This window comes from Bos indicus, chromosome 14 (genome assembly GCF_029378745.1).
Source record: "Bos indicus isolate NIAB-ARS_2022 breed Sahiwal x Tharparkar chromosome 14, NIAB-ARS_B.indTharparkar_mat_pri_1.0, whole genome shotgun sequence".
In the NCBI taxonomy this organism is placed as follows: Eukaryota; Metazoa; Chordata; class Mammalia; order Artiodactyla; family Bovidae; genus Bos; species Bos indicus.
Window position 1 is genome coordinate 1,593,496 of NC_091773.1, and position 21,609 is coordinate 1,615,104.

Consider the following 21,609-nt stretch of genomic DNA (forward strand, 5'->3'; position numbering starts at 1 on the left):
GGGCTGCCAGGTGGAGCCTCCCCAGGAGTCATACTTCTTACTTTCGCAGCACATTTCCTGTTGGAGCTGTTTTGTTTTTTTTTTTTTTCCTTGCACCCTTTCTGGGTGACGTTTGTGGTGACGGGGTTGGGGGGTGGGGGTAGGGCACAGGAGAAGTGTCTTCTTAACCATACATCCGCGGAGAGAGATGGCAAGAGGGAGGGGCTGAGGCAGGATGGCAGGGTGGTCAGGATGGGGCAGGGTGGGAAGAGGGACCCTGTAAGAGCGGCCCAGTCCTCTGGGCAGGGCCGGGGTACCCTGGGCACCATGTGATTATGCGTGGATGTGAATGTATGTGATTGTCTGGTGAGTGGGCTGTGTGTGCAGAGTTCTGCCAGGGATCTGCTTCTTCTGTGGTCTTCTGTGATGTCCAGGTGACAGGAGAGTGGGACGGATCAACTTGGAGAGGCTTCTGGGGCTTTTTCCTTAGACGCTGAAGGTGAGGCGCTGTGTGTCCTGAGATGTCACAGTTCAGGTGTGATGCCATCCTTGGGAACTACACAGTGCTGGGGCCCAGGGACATGCTGTAGGCCGTGGCTCTTGGTTAGTTTCCTTCTGGGCCTCAGGTCTGGGGAGCAGGGACTGCACCAGCTCTGGCCACACTCAACATAACCTGAAAACTGAGGCCAAGAGGCCAGCTGGTTCCCTTGAGCTTGATGCTTGGTTTCAGCCTACACTCCAGTCGGACTTGTCTGATAGGGTGGGGGTGGGGTGGCCTAATTAGCCTGCTGCACTCAGAAGGCCATGCCCTTGAACCCATGGCAGTTCTGGGTCTATATCCAGGCCCGGTATCCATAGGCTTGGTATAGCCAGGCTCATCAACCAAACTTATGCCAGGGGGCTTTCCTAAAGGCTCATCCACCCCTGGGAGGGTGGGTGGGGGTGACTCAGGCTCCCTCTTTCAACCTCTTGCTCTGGGGACTTGCTGCTTGCCCACCTGACACCTGCTGGAGTGGCCGGGTGTGTGTTTCCTGCTTCTGCGTCTAGACATTCTGAGAATACATCCGCCTTTCTCTCTGCTTCCCCTCTCCCCTCCCTCCTGTGGACTTACAGGATATTCACAACCTGAAAGTTGAGAATTCTGTTTTATTTGGCAGGAAGCCTGGGTGTCTGCATCTCAAGTAACCCTGAGAGAACTCCACCAAGGTGGCGAGGGGTGTGTGCCATGTTATATAGAAATTTGCAACAAAGGGCAGGTAGTCTGAACTTCAAAAGATTATTTTTAATTAAAGAAAAGCAGATATTCCAAGTTAAGGAATTTAGCTCTTTTCTATGTATGTAGTTGTTATTGTTCAGTTGCTAGGTGTGTCTGACTCTGTGACCCCATGGACTGCAGTATGCCAGACTTTCCTGTCCTTCACTGTCTCCCGGAGTTTGCTCAGACTCACGTCCATTGAGTCGGTAATGCCATCCAACCATCTCATCCTTTGTCATCCCCTTCTCCTCCTGCCTTCAATCTTTCCCAGCATCAGGGTCTTTTCCAATGAGTTGGCTCTTCGCATCAGGTGGCCAAAGTACTAGAGCTTCAGCTTCAGTATCAGTCCTTCCAATGAATATTCAGGGTTGATTTCCTGTAGAATTGACTGGTTTGATCTCCTTTCAGCCCAAGGGACTCTCAAGAGTCTTCTTCAGCGTCTCAGCTTGAAACCATCAGTTCTAGGTGCTCAGCCTTCTTTATGGTCCAGCTCTCACATCTGTGCATGACTACTGGGAAAACCATAGCTTTGACTATACAGACCTTTGTCGGCAAAGTGGATGTCTCTGCTTTTTAATATGGTGTCTGTTTGTCATAGTTTTCCCTGCAAGGAACAAGCGTCTTTTAATTTCATGGCTGCAGTCACTGTCCACAGTGATTTTGGAGTCCAAGAAAATAAAATCTGCCAGTGTTTTCCATTTTCCCCCCCTTCTATTTGCCAGATGGTGACTGCAGCCATGAAATTAAAAGAACTTGCTCCTTAGAAAAAAAGCTATGACAAACCTAGACAGCGTATTAATAAGCAGAGACATTGTTTGCTGACAAAGGTACGTCTAGTCAAAGCTCTGGTTTTTCTAGTAGTCATGTATGGATGTGAGAATTGGACCATAAAGAAGTCTGAGCACTGAAGAATTGATGCTTTTGAACTGTGGTGTTGGAGAAGACTCTTGAGAGTCCTTTGGACTGCAAAGAGATCAAACTAGTCAATTCTAAAAGAAATCAGTCCTGAATTTTCATTGGAAGGACTGACGCTGAAGCTGAAGCTCCAGTACTTGGGCCACCTGGTTCGAAGAGCCGACTCATTAGAAAAGACCCTAATCCTGGGAAAGATTGAAGGCAGGAGGAGAAACGGATGACAGAGGATGAGATGGTTGGATGGCATCACAGACTCAGTGGACATGAGTTTGAGCAGGTTCTGTGAGATGGTGAAGGTGAATGAAGCCTGACATGCTGCAGTCCATGGGGTTGCAAAGAGTCAAACACGACTGAGTGACTGAGCAACAAAGTTTACCATGAAATGATGGGACTGGATGCCATGATCCTAGTTTTCTAATGTTCAGTTTTAAGCCAGCTTTTTCATTCTCCTTTTTCACCCTCCTCAAGAGGTTCTTTAGTTCTTCTTCACTTTCTACCCTTTGGGTGGTGTTATCTGCCTATCTAAGGTTGTTGATATTTCTCCTGGAAGTTTTGATTCCAGCTTGTGATTCATCCAGCCCAGCATTTTGCATGATATAATCTGCATAGGAATTAAATAAGCAGGGTGACAATATGTACTCTGCTTATGTGCCATGATGTACTCTTTTCCCAATTTTGAACCAGTCCATTGTTCCATGTTTGGTTCTGATTGTTGCTTCTTGACCTGCATACACGTTTCTCAGGAGGTAGGTAAGGTGGTCTGGTATTCCCATCTCTTGAAGAATTTCCCACAGTTTGTTGTCATCCACACAATCACAGGCTTTAGCACAGTCAGTGAAGCAGAAGTAAATATTTTTCTGTAATTTTCTTGCTTTTTCTATGATCCAGTGGATGTTGCCAATTTGATATCTGGTTCTTCTGCCTTTTCTAAATCCAGCTTGTATATCTGGAATTTCTCAGTTCAGGTACTGCTGAAGCCTAGCTTGAAGGATTTTGAGCATTATCTTGCTAGCGTGTGAAATGAGTGCAATTGTTTCGTAGTTTGAACATTCTTTGGCATTACCCTTCTTTGGGATTGGAATGAAAACTGACCTTTTCCAGTCCTGTGGCCTCTGTTGAGTTTTCCAAATTCGCTGGCATATTAAGTGCAGCACTTCCACAGCATCATCTTTTAGGATTTTAAATAGCTCAGTTGGAATTCCATTACTTCCACTAGCTTTGTTTGTAGTAATGGTTCCTAAGGCCCACTTGACTTCCCACTCCAGTATGTCTGGCTCTAACGAGTGACCACATCATCATGGTTATCTGGGTCATTAAGACCTTTTTTGCCCACCAGAAACTCTTGGAGGGCACAAACAAAACCTTGTGTGCACCAGGACCCAGGAAATGAAGCACTGACCCCCACAAGAGACTGAGCCAGATATGCAGATGATATCAACCTAATGGCAGAAAGTAAGAAGAACTAAAGAGCCTGTTGATGAAGGGGAAAGAGGAGAGTGAGAAAGCTGGCTTAAAACTCAAAATTAAAAAACTGAAATCTTGGTATCTAGTTCCATCACTTCATGGAAAAAGTAGAAGTAATGACAGACTTTATTTTCTTGGGCTCCAAAATCACTGCAGATGGTGACGCCATGACATTTAAAAATGCTTGCTCCTTGGAAGGAAAGCTTTGACAGCACAGCATATTAAATACCTAGACAGCGTATTAAAAAGCAGAGACATCACTTTGCCAACAAAGGGCCATACGGTCAAGCTAGTTTTTCCAGTAGTCATCTATGGATGTGAGAGTTGGACCATAAAGAAGGCTTAGCTGAAGAATTGATGCTTTTGAACTTTGATACTGGAGAAGACTCTTGAGAGTCCCTTGGACTGCAAGGAGATCAAACCAGTCAATCCTAAAGGAAATCAACCCTGAAATTTCACTGGAAGGTCTGATGCTGAAGCTTAAGCTCCAATACTTTGGCCACCTATGCCAAGAGCCGACTCATTGGAAAAGACCCTGGTGCTGGGAAAGATTGAGGGCAGGAGAAGGGAACAACAGAGGATGAGATGGTTGGGTGGTATCACTGACTCAATAGACATGAGTTTGAAAGTCTGGGAGTTAGTGAAGGACAGGGAAGCTTGACGTGCTGTAGTTCATGGGGTTGCAAAGAGTCAGATGTGACTTAGCAACTGAACACCACCACCACCACCAACTAGGTACTTGCAAGTATGAGCTCCATATATATTGTACATTACTCTGGCTGAGATGTTGATTAGTCAGAGGTTGATTTTCTGCTGCCTCGTGTTTTGTTTTTGAGAGACTCTGTTTCACATTTCATGTTGAATTTGTCAGGGATAAAATTACTTGTGAGATTATGGGCCTGTGTGCTGCTTGTGAGCTTGATTCTTCCAGGGGTCACCCCAGAGGCCTTGTAGCTCATCTTACGTGTCTCAGAGTTTATCTCTGGCAGTCTAAGACCACCATGGTTGCTCAAATTGCTGAATGAATGGCCTGTTCTTATTTGCAGCCCCAGGGCGAATTAATGAGTGGCTTTGCCTGTGTGACCACTGCATGTTTTGAGGACTCAGTCTTCACCCCCATAAATTTCTCAGTCACCTGGGAAAACCTCAACCGGCAGGGGAAGAGTGTTGTCCCTTTTCTTCAGAGCAAAGCTCTCATGGAATATCTTTACTTTTATCCCAACAAATTCTGTTAAGGCAGATGAATTGAGGAAAAGCATCGGATCAGGCCCAACTACTCAGCATAGACTTTTCAGCCTCCTACAATGGAGCAAACTCGGTTTCTTTCAACAGAGCCCTTTATATTCCTTGGTAAACTCAACAGAGCAGGGCAGGTAATTGCTGTAGCCCACCAAACAAAACTCAGGATCATCAATCAGTACGGGAGGTCTGAGAACCAGGAGAGACTCTGTCCATCTGTCTGGACCTTGAGGAGGCCGATGGGTACAGGGGGCCTCTGCTGACCCCAAGGCTCCAGCTCCTCTTGGAGTTCAGGCGGAGGAGAGGAGTCTCCTCTGGGTCCCTTTGTTGTCAGCAAAACTGTTGACTAAAAAATAGTCACAACATGAAAGTAGAGAGTTATTTTATTTGGTGGGAATGTTAGGATTTCAAGTCCAGGGGGCAGTTTCTTAGGGCTACAGTAAAGGGATAAGTAGATGCTATGCTATGCTAAGTCGCTTCAGTCGTGTCCGACTCTGTGCGACCCCATAGACGGCAGCCCACCAGGCTCCCCCGTCCCTGGGATTCTCCAGGCAAGAACAGTGGAGTGGGTTTCCATTTCCTTCTCCAATGCATGAAAGTGAAAAGTGAAAGTGAAGTCGCTCAGTCGTGTCCGACTCTTAGCAACCCCATGGACTGCAGCCTAACAGGCTCCTCCGTCCATGGGATTTTCCAGGCAAGAGTACTGGAGTGGGGTGCCATAAGTAGATGATTACATAGTTAATCCTACTAGGGGATTATTTTCTCGATAGGAGGCCCCTGTAAGTAATGATTACTCAAGAAAGCAGGCTTGCTTAACGACAAAACCATGCAACAGAAAGAAGCACAAGACATGCCCCCCAAACAAGGAAATAATGGTGGCATGAGTCTCACGTCCTGCCCTGTGACGTCAGCACATTAATGACCCCTAGGCCATGCTCTCTGCACACAGAAAAAACTAATTTGTGGACCTAGCTTGACCATGTAGGGACGAGAAAACTGTCCTGCCTAACCAGGAGGAGGAGCTGATGATGGACGCATGTCTGCTCAAGAGAAAGGGGGTCTTCCCATCTCCCCTCCCCCACTGCCATCCCCACCCCATCCATATTTTTCTTTTGATTATAGAACTGTAGCTCAGTAAGTTCTCAGGGTGCTGCTTCTCTCATCCACCCCCTTATAAACCTCACAAGTGTCCTGTTCTAATAAATCACTTTATATCTATTACTTGGCCTCTTGCTGAGTTCTTTTCTGTGCTGAGACATCAAGGACTATGGTGCTGGAGTGCTTTGGAGCCCTGAGTCGGACACGACTGTGCAACTTCACCTTCACTTTTCACTTTTCACTTTCATGCATTGGAGAAGGAAATGGCAACCCACTCCTGTGTTCTTGCCTGGAGAATCCCAGGGACGGGGGAGCCTCGTGGGCTGCAGTCTCTGGGGTCGCACAGAGTCGGACACGACTGAAGCGACTTAGCAGCAGCAGCAGCAGCAGCAGCAGAATGACATCAGTTGGTTTCATTATGACCAACACATATAAATTCTTGCTGTGTGGCAGGTATTTGATATTTTTGATTCTATCCGTTTCCGCTTTAGGGCCAAAGCCTCACCCAGTTCATGGCATTTATTTTTCAGATGGTTTATTATTAATAGAACTCTATAGGAAGTAGAGTTATTTAGGTAATGAAAGCACTGAGTTGCAAAAAGGAATGGCATGTCAAGTGGAAATGCGCTTGATTTGATTAGATGGGAGAGTGACCCTGCCTTCTTTGAGCGGCCCTGAGCAGTAGGGCAAGCACAGAGGAAGGCAGAGAGTCCTTGCTCCCTGCACGTAAGGGGCACACATTAAAACAAGGCAAAAACCTGTTCTTCCTGGAGCAAGAAAGGAAAGAACTTTCTTGTCTCTCATTTCTTGGAACAATCACTTTAGAAAACTGGTCATGGTGAGTTCTCTCTTGAGAACTGAGCTAACTTGGGATGGCATTGAATCCTTTACAAGGTGAATTTGGGGTCACCTAGTGTCAGCGCTTCAGGTCAAGTGCAAGGCCAGGTACCGTGGATCTGAAGAAGCCGTGTGAGCAGAGGACCTATCTAGTTTTGCTGTCTCTCAGCTTAGCAGACAGTCTGTGGTGTACACTGCACTCTGGTGAATGCTGATTCAACAATACGATCCACACACAGAGGTGTTCTGAGTTTGCAGGAGACTGTGCTTTTAATTCTACTTCCCAACTCAGCTGTTATCACCAGCATGGTTAGGGCACCAACTTCAGTTCCTGGGGGTCCCGGCCTTCAAATGTGTCCCACCTCTACACTGCCCAGTTCCCTCCCCTACAGCCCTGTCCTGGCTGAGCTTGGCAGCCCCTTTCTGGGGGAGGCTGGCCGCTCAGCCTCACTGCAGTCACAGCGGAGTCCCTGGTTCCCCTCCCTTCACCAGAGATCGAGGGATCCTGGGTTGAGTGTTGCCGGCTCCCAGTGGGTTTTCATGTCTGCCACCACCCTCCAAGGGAGGGCAGGCTGTGGAGGGGCCAGCAGAGACCAGGCCCTGTGACCCTGAGGGCAGCCCTAGGAATTGGCTCTCCCTGCACAGCACCGGTGTTGCCTCCTCCTCCCTCGGAGGACGCCCCCGCCCCCGCCTGAAGGAGGGGCTAGGAAGGTGGGTGGGGAATCTGCCCAGATCTTCCTGTTTCGGGTGGGCAGGGGTGGCTCCTCCCCCACGGGGTCCCCAGCCCATAGCTCGCTTCCTTGGGGCCAAAGGAGCCGCCCACACGTCTTGGTGGCCCTCCCTCTCCACTGTTGCCCAGGCTGGGCCAGGCCCAGGGTGGGGCAACATACGGGGGAAAAGGAAGCTGGAGGGCTGCTCTGGCCATGCCCTCGTGCATGCCGGTGCTATGGCTCCACTGAGCACACAGCACGCACACATGAGGCCAGCAACCCTGTGCACAGGACACCAACACCACACACAGAGTACATGTGTCCACACAGCACACACAGCACACAGGCACACACAGGACACAGGCACACACAGCACACACAGGCACACAGCACACACAGCACACACAGGCACACAGCACACAAAGGCACACAGGCACACAGCACACACAGCACACACAGGCACACAGCACACACAGGCACACACAGGCACACAGCACACACAGGCACACACAGGCACACAGCACACACAGCACACACAGGCACACAGCACACACAGGCACACAGGCACACAGCACACACAGGCACACACAGGCACACAGCACACACAGGCACACACAGGCACACAGCACACACAGGCACACAGGCACACAGCACACACAGGCACACAGGCACACAGCACACACAGGCACATACAGGCACACAGCACACACAGCACACACAGGCACACACAGGCACACAGCACACACAGGCACACACAGGCACACAGCACACACAGCACACACAGGCACACAGCACACACAGGCACACAGCACACACAGCACACACAGGCACACACAGGCACACAGCACACACAGCACACACAGGCACACACAGCACACACAGGCACACAGCACACACAGGCACACACAGGCACACACAGCACACACAGGCACACAGCACACACAGGCACACACAGGCACACACAGGCACACAGCACACACAGGCACACAGCACACACAGCACACACAGGCACACACAGGCACACAGCACACACAGCACACACAGGCACACACAGCACACACAGGCACACACAGGCACACAGCACACACAGGCACACACAGGCACACAGCACACACAGCACACACAGGCACACAGCACACACAGGCACACAGCACACACAGCACACACAGGCACACACAGGCACACAGCACACACAGCACACACAGGCACACACAGCACACACAGGCACACAGCACACACAGGCACACACAGGCACACACAGGCACACACAGGCACACAGCACACACAGCACACACAGGCACACACAGCACACACAGGCACACACAGGCACACAGCACACACAGGCACACACAGGCACACAGCACACACAGCACACACAGGCACACAGCACACACAGGCACACAGCACACACAGCACACACAGGCACACACAGGCACACAGCACACACAGGCACACACAGGCACACACAGCACACACAGGCACACAGCACACACAGGCACACACAGGCACACACAGCACACACAGGCACACAGCACACACAGGCACACACAGGCACACACAGGCACACAGCACACACAGGCACACAGCACACACAGCACACACAGGCACACATAGGCACACAGCACACACAGCACACACAGGCACACACAGCACACACAGGCACACACAGGCACACAGCACACACAGGCACACAGCACACCCAGGCACAGAGACACACACAGCACCCACAGGCACACAGCACACACAGGCACACAGGCACACACAGCACACACAGGCACGCAGCACACACAGGCACACAGGCACACACAGCACACACAGGCACGCAGCACACACAGGCACACAGGCACACACAGCACACACAGGCACACAGCACACACAGGCACACACAGCACACACAGGCACACAGCACACACAGGCACACAGCACACACAGGCACACACAGGCACACAGCACACACAGGCACATACAGGCACACAGCACACACAGGCACATACAGCACACACACAGCACACACAGGCACACAGCACACACAGGCACACACAGGCACACAGCACACATAGGCACAGAGACACACACAGCACACACAGGCACACAGCACACACAGGCACGCACAGGCACACAGCACACACAGGCACAGAGACACACACAGCACACACAGGCACACACAGCACATGCACGCAGCTCCCTGTAGTGCCCTGTATGCTGGGAGGCTCTCTCCATGGGTGACCAGAATCCAGGCCATGGAGAGATGTGATGAAGTCAGCCCCAGACAGAATGGGCGCAGAGGGCTGTGGGCTCTTGTTCCTGTCTGGGCAGCGGGTCCATCAGGATAGACAGACTCGAGTCAGCCAGCTGCCCCAAGGTGGCCACCATGCAGGCCTGAGTCCCAGGGCCCAGCAGAATTGGATATTCCCAGGGTGTGCTGTCCAGTGGGGGGTGAAGGGTTGGGACCTGGGACCTCAGTGTGGGTGGTACCTGGAGGGCAAACAGGGAAGGTTGTGATTATCTGAGGGTCTCAGCACAAGGTGGAGAGAAAGCTCTGGAGTGTAAGCTATGGGCATTGGGAGGCTGGGAGTAGCGGGAACCTCTGGGATGGCAGTGGGCTAGGGGGAGGGTGTCTCAGGTGAGAAGACCAGGGGACAGGATGGGGGTGCCGTGCAAGACCCAAGGGAAGGACTGAGGGACAGCGGGGGATTCCAGCCGGGCCTGAGGGTCTGGCACCGGTGTGGAGTTCCTGTTTTGGTCATGGTGCTGTGGTTATGTTAACAGAAGAAGTTAACATTTGTGGAAGATGAGGGAAATGATTCTAGAAACTATTATTTTTGAAATGTCGTTGTCAATACGAACTGATTTAAAGATGAAAAGTTAAAAACATTTTACATAGCTGAAACAGCCCCAGCTGCCATCTGCTGTCCGGGCAGTGTGCTGTCAGGAGGTGGCTAGGAGGGAGGGGTAGCCCTATACTCAGAAAGCAAGGCTTATAAACATCCCAGGAGACCAATGCCAGCAGGGGTCAGTGATTGCTCGTAGGTGCACCTTGTGTGGTGTGTCTGTGTGTGGGTAAATGTGTGAATCTCTGAGTGTGTGTATGTGTGCATGTGTTTGTATATGGGCATCTGGAGAGATGTGTGTGTGCTGTGTGTGCGCATGTGTGTTACCAAACTCAGGTCCGGCTGCTTGCTGCTCCAGAATCAATGCCCAACAAGCAGTTGTTAATGGAAAGGAAAGTTGCTCGTGCTCAGAATGCTGGCAAGTTGGATGATGGTGGACTCCACATTCCCCACAAACCACCTCCAAAGATACTGCTCCACCACGAGGTTTTTAAAGGGAAGAAGTGCTGGGGTCCAGCCCCAGCTGATCCAGGGTATTCGAAGGAGAGACGGCATAGGCGACCTATTTATTTAAATATTTATCAAAGATATGAAGAGTAATAGAATGAGGATAGCTCAGTGAGGAAATTCAGTGGAGAAAAGAGGCTGAATAATTCAGCCAGAAGGTAAGAGAAAGAACGACATGGTGAGACCAAGTTTCGGTGAACAAGGCCCGCACTTTATTTTCCAAAGTAGTTTTTATACCTTAAGTTATGCATAGAGGATAATGGGGGAAGGGGTAGTCATGCAGCAAGCCAGGCTTTCTTCCTGCAAACTTATCATATGCAAAAGCTTAGGTGATTTGCATCATCTTCTGGCCTGGAGGCCTGTTAACATTTTAAGACCCTTTCTTCAGAAAACTTATTTTTCTCTAAAGGTGATTGGTCAGGAGCCACCCTCCAAAAGCATTAGATAAAGTTGCATTCCTACAGAGCAAAGGTGTGGTGGGCTATAACAAGAAAAAGAATTAACTCAAGGGTCCCAGGTTACAAACATTGAAGCTACTACTTACACCAATTATATTAATCAATACACTGCCAGGGACACAGCAGGTAAGGGATATGGAAACTTAGCAGCAAACATTGGCCCAACAAGTGAAAATCCCTTCACCAATACAATTTCTAATCAATCTTTTAACTACTCAAAAGAATCTGTGTTTAGACAGTTTAGAACATCTCCTGCCTCTCACAGTTGGGAGGCTCTGAACAATCACATGTGGCCAGAAAAACCTATTCAGGCAGGCTAGAGGATTTCCAAAGGAGTTTGTAGGTTAAACACTGTCACACCCAGGAATTATTAACTGGAGCTGTAAGCTAACTCTTTTTTCAGAGAGAGGTAGTGGGGGACAGCCCCCCGTAAAGTCAGAGGTGTAGGTGAAAGCACAAAGCAGAAAGTAGGCAGACTCTGGTTTTGGGGGTAGATGCTCGAGAATTTCCAGGGGGACTCCTGAAGCTCGATCCCGCCTTTGCGTATGCCAAGCCTCCTTCCTCGTGACCTTTGTCATGGGCGGAGTTCCTCACGCTGGCTCCCGGCAGTGATAGAATTCCAGTTGAGCTATTCCAGATCCTGAAAGATGATGCTGTGGAAAGTGCTGCACTCAATATGCAATATGCAATATGCACTCAATATGCAATATGCTGGCTCCCGGCAAAGAAGGGAGGTAATCTCAGTGAATCCTCGAGATGGGGGTCAGGTTGTGGCTATCCCCCACTGCTGTAGACCTGTCGACTTCTTGTCGTCTCTCTTTAGATGTCATCTTGTTCAGTTTGTCCCAGAGATTACTGATGGGAAGCCAGGGAAGAGATCTGGTCGTCAGTTACTTTCTTCATTTTACTGATACTGAAGGAGGAAACAGACAGAACAGGCTCCATCTTGAAAGCAGGACTCCATCGTGGGCTGGACTGTGGACTTTGAGCCCTATGCCCAGTTTCTATGGAAACAACATACCAACTGGAAAACCAGGCCCCCTGGATGGAAGAGCCCCAGGGCGCGTACCTAGATTCTCTGTTGCCTAAAAGAATACTCTAATTATCTGTGTAACTGAATAGAATCATAAATTCTATTATGCTTATTGGGATATTGATAATTGTCCACTGTTAACTACCTAGGCTTAAGGCATATGAATCACAGATTAATTTTGATTGTATCTCTCTTTTCCTTTGTTCAGACTAGTTTCAGGAAATTCGGGGAGGTGGGTTTGGGCACATACACTTAGGGTATATAAGGTTTTCAGAAAAACTGGTCAGGGTCCTTGGCTAAGAGGAGACTCTGCCTTGGGCCCACCGGTGTAATAAACTGCCCTCCACTATCTGCATTGTCCTTCTGAGTGAGTTTGTTTCCCAGAACGCGTGGCTACAACAATACTTTTGATTACAGAAAGAATCAGTAGGTTAGACAAGGTGCTGTGTGATCAATAAATCTGAAAGATAGTCTCATACCAGAGATGAGTAGAGGGGGTTTAAGGTTAATGACAAGACCAAAGGGATTTCCTGCAGAGAACACCTTCCTGTCAAAAGCTGCTTACAGGTGTGTGCGTGTGTGTCTGTGTGTGTGTATAGGGGAAGAAGTGCTTAAAAGCCCGTTTCCAAGGCTGGGCTCAGAGGAAGGCTCAATCCCTCCTGCTCTGGTGGGCAGAGCTTGGCACTGGAGACCTGGGTCCTCAGGTGACAGGTGCCTCTACCTCCCTGGGTGGCCAACAGCTGGTGCCTGGACTCCCCCACCCTCCTGTTAAGTATTCAGTGTCCAGAGAGGAGGTGACTCCCAGAGGCTTCCTGAGGAGGGGTCTTAGGACCTCCTTCTGTTTATGATTTACTCAATCATGCCCAATTCTACCCCTTCGGACCAGATCTGGGTGCACCAGGAGCAGGGAGGTGAAATTCGGTGCCTGAGCTTGTCACACCCTGAAAAACAACAGGTAGATATGCTGGGGGGGTGGTCCTGGGGGGCACCCATCACTGCCTGTCCTCTGTGTGCCTGAGACCTCTCAGACTAGTGGCCTACCTCCTATTGATGGTCCTAGAAACACACACCATAGGAGCCTAATCTGGAAAAACTAGACGCCACATCTGTTGTCATGGTGATCTACAAAGGACACCTCTGTATGTAACTTGCCCAACCTTCATGCATGGGGGGTAGTGCTCTGACCTGGGAAGCACACGGCTGGTTTCTACTGGTGTGTCTCATTCCGTGTAGAAGAACAATTTTGTATCTGGCGGTTGATCAGACAGAACCCAGGTCCTCTAAGAAAGATAACTGACAACACAGAAATATAACAGAGAAAACCACTCACTGTGGTACAGGGTCTATGATGGACATTCTTAGTCTTGAAATTACAGACCTACAGAAACTGCTAGACAGTGTCTCAGGAGGCTCTGAGAGCTCCAGTTCTTTAAGTCTCAGTGCACAAAGAATTCAGCGAGAGGCAAAGTGACCTAGAAGTGAGCTATCAGAATAGGATGCTTGTCACACTTTCAAGCAGGCAGCGAGCATTGCACTGCCCTGAACATTTATGGGTTGTGTAAGGCTATGGTTTTTCCAGTGGTCATGTATGGATGTGAGAGTTGGACTGTGAAGAAAGCTGAGCGCCGAAGAATTGATGCCTTTGAACTGTGGTGTTGGAGAAGACTCTTGAGAGTCCCTTGGACTGCAAGGAGATCCAACCAGTCCATTCTGAAGGAGATCAGCCCTGGGATTTCTTTGGAAGGAATGATGCTAAAGCTGAAACTCCAGTACTTTGGCCACCTCATGCAAAGAGTTGACTCACTGGAAAAGACTCTGATGCTGGGAGGGATTGGGGGCAGGAGGAGAAGGGGACGACAGAGGATGAGATGGCTGGATGGCATCACTGACTCAATGGACGTGAGTCTGAGTGAACTCCGGGAGTTGGCGATGGACAGGGAGGCCTGGCGTGCTGCGATTCATGGGGTTGCAAAGAGTCAGACATGACTGAGCGACTGAACTGAACTGAACTGAAGGAAAGAGGGGAGGGGGGAAGACCACCTCTTCCTACTTCCTCAAGTCTTCCATCATCCACTCCTCCCACATGTCAGGCAGGGGAGTTTTTGACTCAAATTGTGCACCTGGAACTGTTGAGTCACTATGGAAAAATTATTTCCGGTCTCAGTACAATGAGGGTCTTTCATTTTGAACTGCCACCTTTCCCTAAACTACTGTTTTCGTGGGCACAGAAATCGGGTGCTAGGGGCCATTAGCCCGTTGCCATCACTGGGCAGGATGCAGGCCTTACTTTCCCACTGCTGTGAATGTCCTTGAGGCGTGGCTTGTGCCTCCATTGCAGGCTTCCGTTGCTGAGCAAGCAGGTGGATTTGTTGTCGGCAAGCCTCTTTGATTTGATGGTAAGGGCCTTGCTCTGCTTTATGAGCCAAGCAGGCCCGCATTATTCCAGGATTTCCCCATTGCTTTTTTCTTTTTTTAAATCACTCGTATATCTGGCTGCATCAGGTCTTAGTACAGCACACGGGATCTTTAATCTTCATTGCAGCACATGGGGTCTTTAGGTGCACTTTGTGAACTCAAGATTGCAGCATGTGGGATCGAGTTCCCTGAACAAGGATCACACCCAGACCCCCTGCATTGGGAACACGGAGTCGCAGCCAGTGGACCACCAGGGAAGTCCCTCCCACTTCTGTCTCGAGTGATCATTAACTTATTGTTGTGTCTCAAAGCCCCTAAGTTTCCTTCTCTATTTATGATCCCCTGGTGGGATTTCCGAGCTAACGATTTGATTATCTGACTTTACCTATCACTACACTCTTTTGAATCACTGAAAAAAATCTCTTGATAATTTGAAAAAACTGCTCTCCCCTTTTGAAAACTGTTTTAAGAAGTCACCTTTGGGTTTGGAAGCATGTGTCAGTCTGCTTTCTGTCCTAAATCGAGGGCAAATGGCCATTCAGGTTTTAATTCCCACAAATGGTATCAAAGCTGTTTACCAATGTTTTCATTACGTATGGCAAAAATGCTGACCAAGATTTCCCCTGCAGCATCAATTTTCGAAGAGTCACAAATATGGGGCACTGTATTCCCATACGGAGAAGGCAATGGCATCCCACTCCAGTACTCTTGCCTGGAGAATGCCATGGATGGAGGAGCCTGGTGGGCTGCAGTCCATGGGGTCGCTAAGAGTCGGACACAACTGTGCGACTTCACTTTCACTTCTCACTTTCATGCATTGGAGAAGGAAATGGCAACCCACTCCAGTGTTCTTGCCTGGAGAATCCCAGGGACGGGGGAGCCTGGTGGGCTGCCGTCTATGGGGTCGCACAGAGTCGGACGCGACTGAAGCGACTTAGCAGCAGCAGCAGCAGTGTTCCCATAAAGCAAAGTGCCCGGTCAACAGGGTGCCTGTGACCGGAAGGACCCTGGGCCTCACCCTGAGGCCTGCAGAAGTCTCTGGTGCCTTAGGTGTGACTGACTCGGGGGCTGGTGCTCTCAGCGGCCCCGCGTTCTCATGAGGTGCAGCTCTGGAGGGGATGGGGCGAGGTCCTCTGAGGCCCAGCTGTCTCACAGGTGTGTCTCTCAGCAAGGGCTGCTGCTGGGGTTCTGGGGACCCACTACTTGGCCCGTGGGAGATTTTTGGAAACATCTTTCTTAAAAGTGTCAGGGGCTGACCGGAAGCTCCCTGTGGAGAAGGCGTTTCCTGCTTGGGATGTCCTCCAGACTCAGCTGCCTCTGCTCAGGGCTCGCAGGAGCCCAGCAAGATCTCCACAGCCCAGGCACTTCCTCCACAGGTGGGACTGTCCACATTATCACACCGCTCTCTGAAGCCCCTCTTCCAACACCCTTACACTGGAGGGCCCTGGGAACCCCAGCACTGGGGTGTCCGGGGAGGCCACAGGGGACAGCAGGGTGAGGTCAGGGGAGGGAGACTGGCCCACCAGGCTGGGCGCTGGGGCAGGCTTGCTGAGGCCAGCACGTATGGGGACCCCACATTGAGAGAAGCAGCTCCTACTCCACCATCCCACCCCTGGACATCCCCCTCCCCATCCTGCTGCCCTGTGTGGTGTCCCGGCCCCTCAAGCTTGGGGTCCAGTTGGGGCTGGGGAGACGCTGGAAGGCCAGGTGCTGAGGGAGACACTTCTGGACTTCCAGGCCTCCGAGACCCTGCTCTTCCCTGCTCCCGGCCCCTCCCAGTGTGGGAAGGCTCCCTCCTCTGCCCCACAGGTCTGCGAGGGCCGCTTGTGTTCACAGGTTGTGGTTGAGTCTCCCTTCTTCTCAGCTGAGGGGGTGAAGAAGGCAGAGAAGTTTGGTCCGCTCCCACTCTGCTGCGGAAGAGGAAATGCTTCAGGTGGAGGAGTGGGTACCCCTGACTGCTGTGAGAGCTGACCCCTGCTGGACTGAATGTCGTTTGTATCTGTTCAGTCCAGTCAGAAGTGGTGGGGGTCCCTGTCGCCTGCTTGAAGGGAGGATCTGTTTCAATCCTGGGCAAGTTGAGCTCCTAGGGCCACAGGCATAGATGCAGACGACAGGATGATGTGGAAGGTGTTTATTTTTGCTGAGGTGGACCACAGGCCGCCTGGGGCTGTGCTGGCCAGTGGAGTGGGCAGCGGATGGTCCCAGGACTGGGCCCTGTGGTGGGCACACATCCCAGGACAGCCTTTGAGTGCGTGTGTGTGTGTGTGGGTGCGTGAGGGCATGCTGGGTTGGCGCCGTGCTGGTGAATGACGCCCCTTCCCTTCTGAGTCTGAGCCCCGGGGCTCCTCACAGGGCCAGAGGAGGGTGGGGCCCAGACTGGGAAGGGGCCCTCTGGTCAAGGCACAGGGGCTGGACTTCACTCGGACCACCCGTTACACAGGTCCTTTTCACAGCAGGTCACTTTTCACTCTTCAGATTGAGGTTTAGATGTGGCTATCAATCTCTTAATGAACTCTGTAGGTGTCTGGCAGGAAGAGACACAGCCCCTGATATCCAATTCAATCGTGTCTGTGGGCATAAAATGAGGCGTCTGCGGTGGCGTCCCCTCTGACCCTCCTGGGGTTGACCGTCCTCTCTCTCTCCCCTGATGCGCTGGGCCCCCTGTTTCCCTGCTGAAATTCCCATCCCAAGCACCACCTCCCCCCGACACAGGTGGCTGCTGGAGCTAGCCCGTCTCTGTACTGATAGGGACGTGGAGGAAGGCTGGTGCAGGGCAGGGCTCTGGCCCAGGGGACACTGCCATTGGCCCCTTGCTTCTCTGAGAAACCCCCTCCGTCAATCCTCCCACTCCGGATGCCAGGGACTCACCGTTTTCTATGGTCTTGGTCAGGTTGCCCGTGTAGCAGACAGTGGAATTTGAGCTGCATTTGCTTGTTGGGCAATGGTTGAGATTGCTAAATTTGCCGAGGTTGCCACAGGAGTAGCAACACAGGCTCTGAGCTGGGGTCAGGCAGGGACACAGGCCCAAAGCCAGCTGCAGACTCCCACATAGCAGGACAGAGCTGTGTGGGAGCGTCCCTCTGGGTGACTGCCTCCACGCCCTCTGTAGGAACTGGGGCCCCTTCCCACCCTCTTGGCTCCCAAAGGGCAGACCCGTCCCATGCTCACCACCACAGCCTCTTGCAGGGCATTGCCACCCATGCTGTGTGGGCCAGGTCTTTCAGCTGCCCTGGCACTCACTGAGCTCTGCGCACAGCACGAGGATCAGAAGGACAAAAACGGGGCCTTTCATGATTCGTAGAGATGACACAGGCCCATGGGCCCATCGGGGCGCCTCTGTTTCAGGCTCTTGCCTCCCCTCCCCAAGACTAGCCCTCCCTGGCTGGCCCCCAGCCCACCTCCCTCCCACGTCTACTCACCAGTGGCTTCAGACTCCTTCTGGCGAGCCAGCATCTGGTGCCCCTTCCCTGGTGGCCCACTGATATAACCCCCAGAACCCGTGAGCCCCACCCATAGGAATGCGGGGTGGGGCTCCCCTGTCTCTGCCCTCATCCACCTGTCAGACCACACCTAGGCCCAGACCAGCAGGAGGGGTGTCCTGTGGGCAGACGTCCAGCCTCTCGCTACCTTACCAGCCCTCGTTTGGGGAGATCCTAGGAGGAGGGAACCTGGGCAGCTCCCCAGTCCTCAGAACTGCAAAACTGAGACCTCTCAGGACTGTCCATCTCCCGGCCCCTTCCTCCTCTGGGGCCCAAGCCCCCAGTCCCCAGGCTGCCCGCTGTCCTCTGTGCATTCCCCACATGGCTGCGGGGAGCCCCCCTGGGTACCCTTGTCCTCAAGTTCCCTGAGCACTCGCTGTCTTCCCAGTGAGCCCCTTCGTGGCAGCTCTGCCATCAGAAAGCCCACTGTTGTGCTCACCTGATGAGGGACATGGACCAGGAGGATCCTGCCCTTCAGGCACACGTGGGAGGCAGTGTGTGTCCACCCATCTCCTGAGTTAGCTGTGCCCTCTCAGGCTCCACTTCCAGAGATCTCTGTGGGGCCGAGCCTGCCTGTCCATCCTGGTGCTGTCTAAGAGAGATGTTGGCTGGGCGAAGAAAGACTTGGGAGGAAGAAGTGTTTCATACTGCGGTCTCAGAGAGGGGGTTATGGTGTGCGTGTGGACCACAGAGGAGCACAGCCAGAAAGGTCCCCCATGATACAGGTAGAGAGAGACAGGACCTGAGAGCAGAGTCTTTCCAGGGCTCAGGGGTTACTTTGTTCCAAGCCCAGGGGCTGACCTGGTCATCCAGTTTCAGCTGGTTTTGAGTGTGAGTTCAGATTAGGACAGGAAGATGCTAGTTGAGTGCTGGAGCAAGAACTCAAAATGGAAGATGCCTTCCCTTTCAGCTCTGTTATGACAATACTGGATACACTGGATAAGTTTGCGGTGTGCAGTATGATTTAACTTACGTGCATCATGCAATGATGCACAAGACATTTAGTGACATTCAGTCACACAGGTAACAAATTAAGAGAGAGAAATTTTTTTTCTTGTGATGAACGACTTTGCTTTCTTAACTTTCATAGATAACATGAGATGGTGGTAATTATGTTAATTGTGTCATACATTACACTCCTAGTACTTCTTTATCTTTCAACTGGAAGTTTGTACCATTTGATAACCTTCATCCAATCTCCCCTCCCCACATGTCTCTAGTAGCCACAAACCTGTTCTCTTTTTCCATGAGTTTATTTGTTTGTGAAGTGTAATTTACGTACAGTACTATGTCAGTCCCCATTGTATGACACGGTGATTTGATATCGCCGTACGTTTCAAAATGATCGGCATAGCACCTCCAGTCACCATCTGTCACCACACAGAGAAGCTGCATAGTTACTGACTCCATTCTCCACGGTGTACATTCCATGCACGTGACTTATTCATTGTATGACTGGCAGTTTGCCCATCTTAATCTCCCTCATCTATTTCTTTCCTCCTACTCCCTGACAGTCACCTGTGCATGCTTGTTCGTTTGTTTTGTTTTTCAGATTCCACATACAAGTGAATCATACACTATTTGTCTTTGAGTGACATTTCACTTAGCAGAATACCCTCTAGGTCCATTCATATTGCTACAAATGGCAAGATTGCATTCTTTTTTATGACTAACATCTTCCTTCTCCACTCATATATTGATGAATGATTAAGGTTGCTTCTATAACTTGCTTATTGTGATTAATGCTGCAACGAACATCTAATCAGTGTTTTCCTTTTCTTTGGGTAGATATCCCGGAGTGTAATTCCTGGATCATATGGCAGTCCTATTTTTAGTATTTTGATGAATCTTCATGCTGTTTTCCATACTGGTTACACCAATTAACATTCTCATGAATAGTGCATGAGGATTCCCCTTTCTCCACACCCTCACCAACACTTGTTATTTGTTGTCTTTTCGAGGATAGCCTTTGTGACAGGTGTGAGGTGTTATCTCACTGTGGTTTTGATTTGCATTTCCCTGATGAATGGTGATAAGCATCTTTTCATGTGACTGTTGGCCATCTGTATGTATCCTTTGAAAAAATGTATATTAAGGCCCTATGTCCATTTTTAATCTTGTTGTTTATTTTTTGATGTTTATTTGTATGAGTTCTTTGCATATTTTGGATATTAACCCCTTGTTAGATATATCTTTACAAATATCCGCTATTATTCAGTAAGTGCCCTTTTCATTTTGTTGATGGTTTCCTCTGCCATGTGAAAGCCTTTAAGTTTGATTTGTTCTCCTTTATTTTTGCTTCTGTTTCCCTTGTTTGAGGAGACAGATCCAAATTAATATTGTTAAGACCAAGATCAAAGAGTAATCTATGTTTTCTTCTAGGAGTTTTATGGTTCCAAGTCTTATATCTAAGTATTTAATCCATTTTGAGCTAATTTTTGTATTAGTTAGTTCAGTCGCTCAGTCCTGTCCGACTCTTTGTGACCCCACGGACTGCAGCACGCCAGGCTTCCTGTCCATTACCAGCTCCTGAAGCTTACTCAGACTCATGTCCATTGAGTCGGTGATGCCATCCAACCATCTCATCCACTGTCGTCCCCTTCTCCTCCCGCCTTCAATCTTTCCCAGCATCAGGATGTTTTCCAGTGAGTCAGTTCTCTGCATCAGGTGGCCAAAGTTTTGGAGTTTCAGCTTCAGCCTCAGTCCTTCCAATGAATATTCAGGACTGATTTCCTTGAGGATTAACCGGTTGGATCTCCTTGCAGTCCAAGGGAGTCTCAAGAGTCTTCGTTTGAAATAGTCCATTGAGAAATAGTCTTTGAGAAATAGTCCATCTTGATTATTTTGATAAATGATATTGAGAAAGTTGATATTACTACAAATAATTCTCTGTAGCTGTGCAGTTTTTCCAACACCATTTATAGAAGAGACTGTCTTTTCCTCCATGAATATTTTTGCCTTCTTTATTGTAGATTTTGACCCATAGAAGTGTGGATTCATTTCTATGCTTTCTATTCTGCTACGTTGATCTATTCGTCTATTTTTGTGACAGTACTATACTGTTTTGATTGCTGCAGTTTTGTAGTATAGGATGAAATCAGGAAATGCTATTTTTTTTCTCTCTCTCAAGATTGTTTTGACTATCCAAGGTCTTCTGTGTTTTCATAATGATTTTATAATTATTTATTCTAATTCTGTGAAAATGCCATTGGTGTTTTGATAGGGATTGCACTGAATCAGTAGATAGCCTTGGGGAGTATGATCATTTTAGCGATATTAATTCTTCAATCCATGAGTACAGTATCTTTCCATCTGTTTGTGTCTTCTTCAGTTTCTTTCATCAATATCTTCTAGTTTTCCAAGTATAGGTCTTTTCCCTCCTGTTAGAT

At 49.8% G+C, this 21,609-nt stretch overlaps 1 long non-coding RNA gene across 2 annotated transcripts; it reads right to left on the bottom strand.

The window, feature by feature from the left end:
* Positions 1-16,857: 16,857 nt before the first annotated feature.
* LOC109568423 (uncharacterized) lies at positions 16,858-18,225 on the bottom strand. Of its 2 annotated transcripts, XR_011570450.1 has the most exons (4): positions 18,161-18,225; positions 17,910-17,987; positions 17,610-17,671; positions 16,858-17,309 (listed from the first exon to the last, which is right to left on the bottom strand). It is a non-coding gene; the product is annotated as an uncharacterized lncRNA (long non-coding RNA). The 2 variants fall into 2 exon arrangements; XR_002182245.2 differs by lacking the exons at positions 17,910-17,987; positions 18,161-18,225 and having other exon boundaries at positions 17,610-17,869.
* Between the last annotated feature and the right edge of the window lie 3,384 nt (positions 18,226-21,609).